Here is a 12209-nt window from a genome sequence, read left to right on the forward strand (position 1 = left end):
CGAGCTGATTAGAGAAATACTTGAATGATGCACCGGTATGATTTGGAGAATGCGAGCTGAAAGCTGGAATGAATAAATCTGAGATGATGGACTGCGGAGAATCAAACTGAAAAGACTCCTAAATAGCTCCGGATGAGTGAAAAGAATTCTCACAACTAAAACCAATTATGAGAGGATGGCATCAAGCTAGACCCATGAATCTTGAAGAGAATGGAGTAAGATTTAAGAGAAACTCTTCTTTGGTCTTCAAAATCCGAGAATGACGACGCGAAGCACCACCATGAATTGTTGAGACACTCCGGAAGAATCAGATCGAATAGGTTGAGCCAACGATGAAAAGAATTTGAAAGTGATATTGGAGAAGTACATATGACTGATGATAGCTCATTCTTACGTCAAACTTGGAAAAGAATTGAAAATAACTCCGGAAAAAGAGAAGAAGAGTCAGGTAAGATCCTGGGAAAAAACCTGTGGGTTAGGGCCCACTCAAAAGATACACCATTGAACAATTTAAAAGAGAGATTGCACATGTTGAAATAAATGGCTTGAATGAGGTAACATCCTCGCAAAAGCTTGAACGAATTGAGAATGGAAACTTGAATCTACGAGATATCTTCAGCACTCCGAAACAAATGAATAGCGAGGAGTGGATGATTAAGAGGTGCACCGGCATGAGAAAGCATTTGAAACGAGGAAAAGGGATATGATCAACAAATCTTGAACTTAATCCACCGGAGAAGAAAAAAACAAAGAATGATGAAGTAGTAGAGCATCTTCATGAGAACCACTGGGTAAGAGCATTGACAGAAAAGAATGGAGAGACTTCCCATCAATAAAAAGGATACTTGAATAAGAAATCTGAGTCCTTGAAGAAAAAGGGTGGGAGGGTGGGAAAAAACAAAGGCAACTTGGGACGGATGAAGCAAATAACGTTGAGAAAAACTGAGATTGGATCTTGCAAATGTTGAAGAGAAACACACCGGTTGAAAAAGAATTAACATGACAAACTCGATAATCAAGAAGGATTAGCCTTAACATAGATATATGAGAACACCGCTTAGGAAAGGTGTGGAATCAACACTTGACATTGAAGCAACTCGAATACCACAACTCAAAACAAAACAAAGGATTGGCTTGCAAAATAAGCCGGAACAAACATATGATAGAGATTTCATCCGAAGTTTTCGTGGTGGGGCCCACACGGGCTCGATCGTACAGTACCATCATGTACAAGGCAGTGTACATGACATATGAAGCGTCCCCGAGTCAGCATAGCCAAGGACTCTTTAAGACACAACAAGAAAACTGTAAAACCAACCGTGGATAGGCGGACCACTAGACGTCGAACCCCAATCTCATATCATGCATCTGTCGAAAAGATATCCTAAGAGCTACTTGAATTCCCACTTATAAACTCCCGAAACTTTCCGTTTATGCAATCAGGTGTTGGGGTTACAGGGGAAGCATAATATCTCACCCAAAACTAGCAAATCCTACATCCAGCTGTATCCATCCTTCAACACATAACCAAGAAACCTTCGGAAATCATTTACCTCAACCTTCGAAAAGCATCTATTATACAAGTTATGGCAATACTCCCGAACTCCCGCCCCAGTACTGGGTGGCGTCGAGGTTACCTCACCAACAACTGCATAAAAGAGGTTTTAGATGTCGGCGAAACTCAGGTATTCCAGAATTGCAACAATAAAATTGTGACGACAACACCTCGGAGCTCAACTCCCCGGGACACTGCCACAACCCCTAAATGTCAGGAGGCACCAAGAAAAATGTTCTCGTCACAAAACCATCGGAACGATTCCAAGATACCCGTGTGATCCTAAAAAAATTAGTGAAATTTGAGGAGAGAATAGTCAAAACTCTACGTCAGGATGCCTCACCAGAGCGACGAAGGGACTGAGGAGTAAAAAGAATCCTACTCTCTATCACATCCCTAGTTCTGGTATGACCTAGGCTTGCTTTATGCATCATGTTTAAATTTCAAATGAAGTTGAAATGGGGATGTTTCAAACCCTAGCACCAAAACAAATTCAAATAGGTTCAAATTAAAAATGGAATTTCAATGAACCCAAAATGCTTTTCAAAAATGTTCATGGTCTTTGGATAATGTTGGAAACAACAACCAGGGGTGATGCAAATTTTTGCTAGACATTTTGGATTTTTGAATGAACCCATATGTATTTGAAATGGAGCTGTTTAAAATAATATAAATATTTTAGAGGCTCCAAAAATGTTGGAATTTGGTGAGGGCCTCTGGTATATTATAACTAGTGGTCACAAGGAATCTCAACATTTTTATATTTGTGCTGGTATTTATTTTTAAGTCAAAAACAAATGTCAGAAATAGAAAAGAAAGCAAAAAAAGGGAAAAGGCTTACCTGGGCCTTACCTGAGGCCTGGCACTGGCGGCCCAGCTGGCCGGCCCAGCCAGCTGGCCCTACCAGTCGTCTTCTCCACCGCGCCAGGAGGACGCCTGTAACGCCCTCGATGCGGCTATATCTCCCACGTGTCGAAGCATGACTTAGAGGCATAACCGCATTGAAAGCAATGTCGCAAGTGAGGTAATCTTCACACAACCCATGTAATACATAAGGAAAAAGATACATAGTTGGCTTACAATCGCCACTTCACACAATACATGAATAAAGCATTACATCATCCAAATACAATCAAGGTCCGACTACGGAACCAAAATAAAAGAAGAACCCCAAATGCGACAAAGGTCCCCGATTGACCCCAACTGGGCTCCACTACTGATCAACTAGAACGAAACAACACAAAGGACAAGGTCTTCATCGAGCTCCTCCTGAGCTTGGTTGCGTCATCTGCACGGACTCATCGGCACTTGCAAGCTGGTTTTGGAAGTATCTGTGAGCCACAGGGACTCAGCAATCTCGCACCCTCGCGATCAAGACTATTTAAGCTTATGGGTAAGGTAAAAGGTATGAGGTGGAGCTGCAGCAAGCGACTAGCATATATGGTGGCTAACATACGCAAATGAGAGCGAGAAGAGAAGGCAAAGCACGGTCGATACAAGTATGATCAAGAAGTGATCCTAAAACAACCTACGTCAAGCATAACTCCAACACCGTGTTCACTTCCCGGACTCCGCCGGAAAGAGACCATCACGGTAACACACGCGGTTGATTCATTTTAATTAAGGTCAACTTTAGGTTTTCTACAACCGGACATTAACAAATTCCCATCTGCCCATAACCGCGGGCACGGCTTTCGAAAGTTCAAATCCCTGCAGGGGTGTCCCAACTTAGCCCATCACAAGCTCTCACGGTCAACGAAGGAATAGACCTCCTCCCGAGACATTCCGATCAGACTCGGTATCCCGGTACAACAAGACATTTCAACAGGGTAAAACTAAACCAGCAACACCGCCCGAATGTGCCAACAAATCCCGATAGGAGCTGCACATATCTCTTTCTCAGGGCACACCGGATCGTCCAAACTTCCGGTAGGCCAGTCCAGAGTTGCCCCTAGTGGCCACCGGCGGCTGACAAGTTGGACCAACACTCAGAGGAGCACTGGCCCTGGAGGGTAAAATAATGATGACCCTTGGGCGCGCGACCCCCAAGGGAAAAGAAAAAGGCTGGGTGGCGAATGGTAAAACCAATGTTGGGCATTGCTGGAAGAGTTTTACTCAAGGCGAACTGTCAAGGGGTTCCCATTATAGCCCAACCGCATAAGGGACGCAAAATCCGGGAACATAACACCGATATGACGGAAACTAGGGCGGCAAGAGTGGAACAAAACACCAGGCATAAGGCCGAGCCTTCCACCCTTTACCAAGTATATAGATGCATTAATTAAATAAGATATATTGTGATATCCCAACAAGTAAACATGTTCCAACCAGGAACAACATCTCCATGTTCCAACAAGGAACAAAACTTCAATCTTCACCTGCAACTAACAACGCTATAAGAGGGGCTGAGCAAAGCGGTAACATAGCCAATCAACGGTTTGCTAGGACAAGGTGGGTTAGAGGCTTGACATGGCAATTTGGGAGGCTTGAAAGCAAGTGGTAGGCATCATAGCATTGGCATAGCAAAAGAGCGAGCAAATCTAGCATAGCAAAGATAGTAGTGATTTCGAGGGTATGATCATCTTGCCTGAAATCCCGCAAGGAAGAAGAACGAGTCCATGAAGAAGACAAACAGATGTAGACGAACGGGTCCTCACAAACGCGACGTTACCGGAACCAACCCGAAGAAGCAACACTAGAAAGAAGCACACAACATAGTAAACAACCACAATAAAATCATGGCATGATGCACAACCAAGTATGATGCATGACCGGTTTAAAGAAGCATGGCATGGCAAAGTGCACAAACAATCCTACAAATTAAGTGGAGCACAATATGCAACGGAGTTGCATATTGAAGAAAACACCACATGACTTATTTAGTTCTCTCTCGTTTAGGTAACCAACAAGATTAAATATTGTTAACATGGCAAGAGGGTGAAGCAAAGTAAAACTACCTATCTAGTCAAGTTAAAATGAGGCCGGAAGCAACGAACAACAATTCCGGTAAATCCCCATATCATATTTTTGATTTGGTGCGGTTCTGCCCTAAACGCAATTTTAGAGTTAATAAACATGCAAAACAAGTAGACCATGTTAAACTAGGCAAAATTCCACCCCATTTACATATAAAGTTTATTAAATTCGGAGTTACGGTTATTTAGTTATGAATTAAAGCATTTTAGCATGGCATAGGAGTAAATTTAACCAAACATCATTTTAAACATTTTAAACATGGATGAAAGTGACATATTATTAAACTAGACAAAATTCTGAGCAAGTTTCATATATAAATTATTTACATGCGATGCACGGTTTGTGAGTTAGGATATGCATGAAACTTAGGGGGTTTTCCGTAAAACAGGCGTTCTCTGGAATAATAGGCAAAATGCATGGACAGAAAAAAAAACACAGTCGGGCCGAAACTGGCTGGCCCAATAGAGCAGAGGGGCTAGAGGGGCTGCTCCCCCATGGGCTTCGGCCCAAGGCGGTGAAGCAGGTCGGCGGGGCTGCGGGCTTGGCGTGGCGCTGGGCTGCGCGTGGAGACGAATCGTGGCGAGCTGGGCCTTGGCGCGGATCTGGCCCAAGGGGAGGTGAAGCAAGTCAACGAAGCAGAGGATCGAGCGGGCCGCGCTTTGCCTTGGAGCAGGACGACGGCGGCGGCCTAGCGCGGCTCCGGCGAGGTCCAGGGCGCGGGACGGCTGGGGAGGCGGATCCGCGGCGATGGAGACCGGATCCACTCATTCCCGGCACGAAACGACAGCGACGGAGCTAGCTGGAGCAGCCATGGAGGTCTCCTGTGAGCAAAAAAAATAGAGAGAGGGAGAGGAAGATGTGAGATACGAGCGGGAGAGCCACGAGGAAGAAAGGTTAGAGGCGAGGGGGGAATCCGGTCTGGCGGCAGTTGCTGCTGTACCATCAAGGCCATCGGCGGGTGATGGAGCTTCAGGTCGAGGCGCTCGGGATCTCAGCGGCCAGATCAAGCGGGGGCGAGGGAGCTGCGGCCGGGAGGCAGGGACGAACGCTGGGGCGTTGGGGAGCCTCCTAGGCCGTCAGATCTGTGATCTAGCGGTCCAAAACGAGTGGGTGGTGGCTTCGTTGGTTGGTGGAGTGGATCTGAAAACAAGGAACGAAGGTGATTGGCTCGGCGGGGAACATGAGGAGGAGACAGTGGGCTAGCGGCGGCGGAGGGATGGGACAAGGGGGAGGATTTTTAGGGTTTGATCTGATATATATATATATATATATATATATATATATATATATATATATATATATATATATATATATATATATATAACAAGTGGATTTTTGGATAGGGGCATTTGGTCCCTCCGATCTTAATCAGACGGTCGCGAAAAAATAGCTAGGGATACCAAATAAGAAAACGGTGACGTTTTGTAGATGTTTGGGGATGACCCGGATCCAACAGTGACGACTGTCCGGGTCGGGTTCGGGTAAGTTTTGGACGCGCGCGAGGGGGGCTGCGGGCTGACGAGAGAGGTTAGGTTGGACCTGGCGGTAGGTAGTGAGCTATGTAGACAGTCTCGAGCTGAGAGAAGAGAAGAGAGGGAGGCCCGGCGACTGTTTCCGGAGGCCAAAAACATCCGACGTTAGACCGTAATAATGTCGCTATAGTTATCCGTTGGGCTATCAAACGAACTCCGAATGCGATGAAACTTGGCAGGCGACCTACCTACAACATAACAACACCACATGCCAACTTTCAACCCATTCCGATAACATTTTCTGTCCACTTATAAAATAACATTTCGGACGTGCTGCGGGCGCGTGCAAGTGTGTCTGGGCTCAGAACGGACAACGGACGGAACTGGGAGAACCCGGGCTAATGCAAGTTTTGAAAACATGATGATGCAATGCACATGATGACATGGCAAGATGCAACACGCAAGCAAATGACATGGCAACGACAGCGAATAACTGAAAGACACCTGGCACATCGGTCTCGGGGCGTCACAACGCCAAGCATGCGCTCGCCGCACACGGCCACGCGCCCGGCCACCTCCTGCCTCCCTGCTTGCTCCGCGATCCCTGCAGCGTCACCATGCACCCCCTAGTCCCTCTCGCTCACTCCCTATCGCTCCTCCCCCTCCTCTGTCCTCTCTCTCACACGCACCTGAGCGCTGCCGTCGCCGCCGACAAGCACCACTGCAGCCACTGCTTTCCCCTCGCCTCTCCGACGTGCCCATGAGCTTCGCCTCAATGCCCTTGCTCTCTCCACCGAGTCACGCGCCCGCGGAACACCGGAAGCGACGCCACCGTCTTCGTTTCCATCGCCGGCCGCCGGAGATCCTCCTCGTTGCTCCGCTCGCTCCAGTGCCTCCTCGAGCTCGCGAACGGCTCCTTTCGACGCACTGTGAGCTCCTCTGCTTATCCTCTCTCTCCCCGTGCTCTATTTCCCTCTCTGGCCACCGTTCCAGTGGCGACCGATTCGTGCCGCCGCCTGAGCTCCTCGCCACCATGGCCAGAAGCCGTGTCCGTCGCTCCTACGCACATGGACGTGCTCCAGACCTCACCAGGAACCCAACCCGCACCCCAACTCGCTCTCTCGAGCTCTACAGCTGTGTCCCCGCACCCGGCCGAACTCCGGCCGCCGCAAACATCGTCGCCGGCGCCACTCCGGCCGCTCCCGGCCGCGCCACCACCATGGCTAGATGTGGATGAGCGTCCGCATCCCGTAGCTGCGCTCCACGCGCCAAATGGCGCCCTGTAGCGCATTTCCGTGCCGCGTCTGGCCTTGCCGGCATCGAGCCGCCGGCAGTTTTGCTTGGTTGACCAGGGGATTTGACCTCCCCTGGGTCTATGACATGCGGGCCCCGCCCGGTTAATTAGTCTAGCTTAGGTTTAAAAACTAATTAGTTTAACCTAGGTTAGTGCTAATTAAACTAGGTTAGTTTAGTTAGTCACTGACCAGTGGGTCCCACTGGTCAGGTTTGACCTGGGTTAACCCAGTTGACCTGCTGACGCAGTGCTGACCTCAAGCTGACGCAATAATTGATTTCTGGAATTATTTTTAACTCAGGAAATTCTAGAGTATTGCCTAAACTTCAAAAAATCATAATAATTCAACCGTAGCTCAGAATGAAATAATTTATATATGTAAAAGTATCAGAAAAATGCAAGGAATCCATTTATGCTAGTTACATGCATGAAAAACCAACTTATACATGCTGTATAAGTGAAAACATAATATGGGCATTTTAAATGCTTCATTTTGAATTGCATTTGAATCTTTGATTCAAATGGGCTTCAACCAACTTGGTAGCATATTGCATTAGCCCAAACACTAGAATTTGCACATGTCATGTTCATGCATCATATTGTTGCATTTGTTTGTGTATTGATCCGACACCGTTTCTTCTTGATAGGTTCACTCCGGAAGGTGTTCCCGAGTACCTGTCAGAGGAGAAGTGCCCCTTCGTCATCTATCAGGCAAGCAACCCCCCCCCCTTGAGCATTTCGATAAATCCCACTCTCTCGCTCTTGCTCCTTACACTGCATTAGGACAACAACGATTCAACTGCTACTTTCTGCTGCGGTAGTTGAACCCATTCCTCTGCATGACCTGTCATTGCCACAGTAAATAGTTGAAACCCACTAGCATGAGTAGGAGTTGCTTGAGCCTTGATGTGCCTACTCATCCATGCTTGTTTTCTTTATGCCAGCTATGCTTAGAGTTGTGTCAGGTCTGATTCATCGGGAATGAATCGGAGTGGTGAACATGTCCTACCGATAAAGGCTAAGTGTGTGAACACGTTTTGGTAAAGGTAGCGATGAGAGGCCATGTAGGAGTACATGGTGGGTTGTCTCATTGGAACCATCCCTAAGCACTGAGTTCTATGTATGTTATCCAAGTCCAGTTACTACCACACATTGGGTTCCGGTCATCTGGCCCCTCTCGGCTTATTAATCCACTTGATCTCTGTCCAGGAGTTGCAACTAGTTTCTGGCGTTTGTAGGTAGTGCTACTTGTCTACCAGGTGGTGTCCGACGGGACGAGCTTGGGACAGACTAGGCACCATGGCACGGTGTACCAAGTGGCACCCGGATGGTGGGCTTGGGAACCCTGCACACATCTTTTGGGGCCGCACTGGAGACTTCGGCCGGAACTCCTTGCGGATGGAACCCGAATAGGCGATAAACCTGGACGAGAGACTTGTGTGGTTAGTCAGGTCGTGGCCGACACCCTCACCCAGATTTCGCTTGAAGGTTGCCGAGGTACATGACGTGTACAGGGCGATAAGTGGCGAGAGCATGTGTGAAGAAGTATACCCCTGTAGGGTCAACACTATCTATTCGAATAGCCGTTTTCCTCGGATATGGAAACTTGGAGGACTTATGTAGTACATAGACAACTTGAAGTGGATACTCTAAAATATGCAAGATAAGCATGAGTGCTATGTATGGCCTTCTCATAGGGAGACGGGAACGGATCCATAGTGGAGTATTGATATGGTGAATATGTGGACTCGTGTGTGTCTTCTTACCTCAAAGAAGTTTTTGATACTCGTAGTATTGGTTAGCCACTGAGTCAAAGCTGGCTTGTTGCTGTTAACTCCACCACCCCCCCCTTGTTGATAATGTTGCATATGTAGATAGTTCTAATGTAAGACTTGCTAAGTACCTTTGTACTCACGTTTGCTTATTTATGTTTTGCAGTTGGTTACACTAGTGACTTCGACGAGTAGCTTGTATCCCAGCTACGATCTTGTACCCTTGGGAGGGTCATGTTTAGTCAGGCTTCTTAGTCTTTTCATTTTGTAGTTGTCTGTACTCAGACATGTAATGCTTCCGTTGCTTGTATGCTCTGGATGATGGGTCATGAGACCCCTGTTTGTAATGAATGCTATGTGGCTCTTCTGGGCCTTTATCTATATGAGTTTGAGTTATGTTGTGATGCCATGTTGTACATCACATACTTGCATGTTATGCGTATGTGTAATGTGTATTGCTATGTGTGGGATCCGATAACCTAGTTGTTTACCTCTGGTAGCCTCTCTTATGTGGAAATGTAGTCTTGTGCTTCCTTGATCCATAGTAGTCCGCTACAGCCCGGTTCACCGGAGTCCTACTAGCCCAGCACTACTGCTCCGGAACACTTGACTGGCCGGCATGTGATTCACTTCGTTCCTGTGTCTGTCCCTTCGGGGAAATGTCACGCGGTGACATCTGGAGTCCTGCCTAGCCTACTACAGCCCGGGTTCCCGGAGTCCTGTTAGCCCAGTGCTACAGCCCTGATTCATACGTTGTTGACCGACATGCTCGAGGTTGATTCATGTATGCCTGTCCTTGTAAGTTAGTGTTACTTTGGGTTCACAACTAGTCATGTCGGCCCGGGTTCTCTGTCATATGGATGCTAGCGACACTATCATATACGTGCGCCAAAAGGCGCAAATGGTCCCGGGCCAGGTAAGGTGGCACCCGTGGGAATACCGTGCGTGAGGCCGCAAAGTGATATGAAGTGTTACATGCTAGATCGGTGTGACTTAGGATCGGGGTCCCGACACTCTCTGATATATATAATCCTAAATGACTCAAAACATTTTTCTAGACTCAACAACGCTAGCAATTCGATCAAGCAGGGGGCTCCTAAGTCGGGGATGGCTCTGATTACCAACTTGTAACACCCTCAATGCGGCTATATCTCCCACGTATCGGAGCACGACTTAGAGGCATAACCGCATTGAAGGCAATGTCACAAGAGAGGTAATCTTCACACAACCCATGTAATGAATAAGGAAAGGGATTCATAGTTGGCTTACAATCGCCACTTCACACAATACATGAATAAAGCATTACATCATCCAGATACAATCAAGGTCCGACTATGGAACCAAAATAAAATAAGACTACCCCTAATGCTACAGATCCCCGATCGCCCCAACTGGGCTCCACTGCTGATCAACTGGAAATGGAACAACATAACGAACACGATCTTCATTGAGCTCCTCCTTGAGCTCGGTTGCGTCACCTGCACGGTATCATCGGCACCTGCAAGCTGGTTTTGGAAGTAACTGTGAGTCACAGGGACTCAGCAATCTCACACCCTCGCGATCAAGACTATTTAAGCTTATGGGTAGGTAAAAGGTATGAGGTGGAGCTGCAGCAAGCACTAGCATATATGGTGGCTAACATACGCAAATGAGAGCGAGAAGAGAAGGCAAAGCATGTTCGAGAATCTATGATCAAGAAGTGATCCTAGACTACTTACGTTCAAGCATAACTCCAACAGCGTGTTCACTTCCCGGACCCCGCCGAGAAGAGACCATCACGGCTACACACACGGTTGATGCATTTTAATTAAGATAAGTTTTAGGCTTTCTACAACCGGACATTAACAAATTCCCATCTGCCCATAACCGCGGGCATAGTTTTTGAAAGATCAAATCCCTGCAGGGGTGTCCCAACTTAGCCCATCACAAGCTCTCACAGTCAACGAAGGATATTCCTTCTCCCAAGACAACCCGATCAGACTCGGAATCCCGGTTACAAGACATTTCGACAATGGTAAAACAAGACCAGCAAAGCCACCCGAATGTGCCGACAAATCCCAATAGGAGCTGCACATATCTCGTTCTCAGGGCACACCGGATTGTCCAAGGTTCCGGTAGGCCAGCCCAAAGTTGCCCCTGGTGGCCACCAGCAGCTGACAGGTTGGACCAACACTCAGAGGAGCACTGGCCCAGGGGGGTTAAATAAAGATGACCCTTGAGTCTGCAGAACCCAAGGGAAGGAAAAGGCTAGGTGGCAAATGGTAAAACCAATGTTGGGCCTTGCTGGAGGAGCTTTATTCAAGGCGAACTGTCAAGGGGTTCCCATTATAACCCAACCGTGTAAGGAACGCAAAATCAAGGAACATAACACCGGTATGACGGAAACTAGGGCGGCAAGAGTGGAACAAAATACCAGGCATAAGGCCGAGCCTTGCACCCTTTACCAAGTATATAGATGCATTAAGAAAATAAGATATATTGTGATATCCCAACAATAATCATGTTCCAACATGGAATAAACTCCAATCTTCACCTGCAGCTAACAACGCTATAAGAGGGGCTGAGCAAAGCGGTAACATAGCCAAACAATGGTTTGCTAGGACAAGGTGGGTTAGAGGCTTGACATGGCAATATGGGAGGCATGATAAAGCATGTGGTAGGTATCGAGGCATAGGCATAGCAAAAGAGCGAGCAACTAGCAAGCAAAGATAGAAGTGATTTCGAGGGTATGATCATCTTGCCTGAGCTCCTGCAAGGAAGAAGAACGAGTCCATGAAGAAGAACAAACGGACATAGTCGAATGGATCCTCACAAACGCGACGCTATTGAAACTAACCCGAAGAAGCAACACCGGAAGAAAGCAAGCAACAAGGTAAACAACCATCACATAAGCATGGCATGATGCACAACCAAGTATGATGCATGTCCGGTTTAAATATGCATGACATGGAAAAGTGCAACAACCAAAACTACAAATTAAGTGGAGTTCAATATGCAACAGGTTGCATATTGACGGAACACCACATCAATTATTTAGTTCTCTCCCGGGTTAGGTACTCAACAATATTAAATGTTGGTTACCATGGCAAGAGGTGAGGCATAACAAAACTACACCATCTAAACAATTTAAATGGGGTTGG

Source organism: Triticum aestivum, chromosome 3A, assembly GCF_018294505.1.
Source record: "Triticum aestivum cultivar Chinese Spring chromosome 3A, IWGSC CS RefSeq v2.1, whole genome shotgun sequence".
Classification (NCBI taxonomy): Eukaryota; Viridiplantae; Streptophyta; class Magnoliopsida; order Poales; family Poaceae; genus Triticum; species Triticum aestivum.